The sequence below is a fragment of the Nanorana parkeri genome, unplaced genomic scaffold (assembly GCF_000935625.1).
Source record: "Nanorana parkeri isolate BGI_ZX_2015 unplaced genomic scaffold, ASM93562v1 scaffold187, whole genome shotgun sequence".
Lineage (NCBI taxonomy): Eukaryota > Metazoa > Chordata > Amphibia > Anura > Dicroglossidae > Nanorana > Nanorana parkeri.
Genome location: NW_017306455.1, coordinates 496,618 through 499,756, shown reverse-complemented (window position 1 = coordinate 499,756; position 3,139 = coordinate 496,618).

Genomic DNA, 3,139 nt, shown 5'->3' with positions numbered 1-3,139 from the left:
GGGGAGAGAGAGAGAGAGACAGAGAGAGAGAGAGAGAGAGACAGAGAGAGAGAGAGAGAGACAGAGAGACAGAGAGCGAGAGAGACAGAGGAGACAGAGAGAGAGAGAGAGAGCGAGAGAGACAGAGGGAGAGAGAGAGAGAGGAGAGAGAGAGACAGGGGAGAGAGAGAGAGACAGAGGAGAGAGAGAGAGACAGAGAGAGAGAGACAGAGGAGAGAGAGAGAGACAGAGGAGAGAGAGAGAGACAGAGGAGAGAGAGAGAGACAGAGAGAGAGAGACAGAGGAGAGAGAGAGAGACAGAGGAGAGAGAGAGAGAGAGAGAGAGAGACCCTATTACTTCCAATCCTGAAATGTTTGGTTCTTCCTCCTTTCATCAGAGTCTGGCTGCACAGTCTTTAAAGCTGAACTCTAGGTCAGTTATTAAAAAATACAGTTGCATATTCCTTTAACACATTTATTTTTAGATACAACCAGCAGAAGTATCACAGTCTGATTTAGCTAATGGTTAGTCACATTTAACTGGATTTGTTCTGTAATGTTGAAGACATTTTGTAGCTTCTCCAAGCCACTTTTTTTAGTTCCAGTGAACATTTGGAGGATACTCAAGCATTTATATTCACAAAGGTCGCACAGAGACCCTTATCCAATCACATTTTCCCCCCAAAGACAGTGAGGTGCTCATTTTGAACAGAGAGGACAAGTGTTCGCAAGAGAGGAACTAATAACCTGGAACAACAGGACCTTTAACCTTATCTGTCTTTTACATATAATGCCATTTATTTTTTTACCCTGGCAATTTGACAAGAATTTACACCTTTAAGTCGGATATACACCAGCCAAACCAATCGGTATCGGCAGCCTTCCGACGAGCATCGCTCGATCAGCAGATCAAAGGAGCAGGTTGGAAAATTCTTGGCTGAACACAGCCTGCAGCCAGTCAACTGCAGGGTCCATTCAGGTAGTCTGACAGCAGTCAGCAGCCAGCAACCATTGTCAGAATATTGTGCAAAACAGCAGGGGATTCCTCCATCCACGCTCCTAAGTGTTGATAGAGGAATCTGTTATATTTTCTTTGTGCAGCTCGCAGGTTAAAAGGAGAACTATGGGGTCAGGACTTTTCCCCATAGTTCTCCTAAGGGTAACGGGAACACAAAAACTAGAGTCCTCTCGTCACCCTAAGCTCGGTATACCGCAAGCTACAGCTCGCGGTATACTGAGACACAGCAGCCGGGACGGATCCCGACATTACTGTCGAGATCCACCCAGCTGCGGGATTGACAGCTGGCTCGGCCTATCTAGAGGCAGAGCCAGCTGTACCCGCCCCCTCCCCCGTCCATTCCGCCAGTCAGCGCTGGAGGATCGGAATCCCTGCAGGGAGACGTGAGTGACAGTCACGGCTCTCTGCAGGGATAGATCGAGAAGTGAGCGAGCGACGGTATGTGTTCGCTCACTTCTTGATCTATTGAGCCGACTGTGACAGTTTCATTGTCACAGGTCGGCTAGAACTATGAGGCTGAGTGATTTTCACTCGCCTCATAATTCTCCTTTAAATGAAAATATATGCATGTATACCCGGGCTTTAGCCTTGCAAATCGAGGAATCAATACCTAGACAACAAGAATGGGATTAGTAAGATGCAACTAGAACAGGATAGTTTCACAACTTTTACACCTCCCATTCTGTTCTTAGACCATCAACATCTAAACATTCCATGGTGATTGGATTAAGGCGTCTGTGCTACTTGTATGTTTATAAATGATGGGGTATCTTCCTGGCGCTGATCGGAACTGAAGAAGTGGCCTGGAAAAGCTGCAAACATCTTTAACATTACAGAACAAGTCCAGTTGAATGTGGCCAACTAGTGCTAGCTATGACATAGATAAATGAGAACTCTCACAGACATATATGCAATATGATTCACCAATAGCTCTCTGTCATTATTTGCACAGCAATACTCAGACATGGAGAGGCAGCACTGGGAGTTTATCAGGCTCTGCTACATGTACAGTAAGAGTGACGGAGCAGAACTGTTGACTTATGGGTATCTTGTTGCTGCATCATTGTCCAATTAACGGTCTGTGGGCAGTAAGGTGACGAACACTGTACTCCTTAATTCTAACAGATAAAGTAGTGTCACCCTCATTGCTGTGCTGTCTGGAAGGTTCAAAAGCATCACAAAAGGGGCTTGACAAAATTATAAATCCTTTGGCAGATTTAATAAAAGGTTACAACATTTTCAAAGCCACATGGAGATGTGACAAAGGCTCTTGGACCTTTAACGAAGATGCAAGATGGCTTCCTGTAAATAACGTTTCTATACATTAGAAATGGTACATGCTGCTGATTTGCTTTTCAATTGTTTTACTTCGTGTTGAAAGCTTTTTGCTATTCCTTATTTCTTGGTTTGAGACCATAATACAATGAGACAACTATTTGTTATTGTAGAGGTGTTCGACTATGCAACATGGGTGATTCTACTACTGGCAACACATCTTTCATTCCCCTTAATGGAATTGCAGCAAGGGAGCAACTAGGAAGGGGGCGACTCCATAACAAGTAAGTGCTTTTTAACAGGAAGCATTGTCAATTTAAAATGCAACAAGGTAATGGTTATAGGATGCATCAGTGGTCATTAGATGTGTTACAAATTAGGTACAGTGTGGCATGAAAAATTGTATCAAGTTACCAATGCAATGAGCTTTATTAACTGATACTGTGTGCAGTATGATGATAATAAATCTACCAGCCCGAGCAAGAAAACAGTCGTGGCTTATCCTCTTTGCAGCATACCAGAACAATTCCTTTTCACAATATGTTTCAACAACTTTGCATTTAGCTGTACATTGATTTACCATTTGTAAAGGTTGGACAAACGTTCACCACACACAAACAACATTTTAATTTCACTGCTTGGTTAAACATTTGCAGAAATTCACTTTAAGGTGTTCACTAGTCTGAACCTAGAAACTCTAAAACTTCTATAAGCTAGTGTCACCACAGCCTTAACAGTAGGGTCAGATGGGGACAGTATCTCAGCGGTTTTTTTTAGTTAAAAACCCATGTGCAGAATTCTCCATGAACTGATAACGGCTGCATTATCTTAGTGTTCTAGTCAATAGGAAATATATTTTTTTTTCTA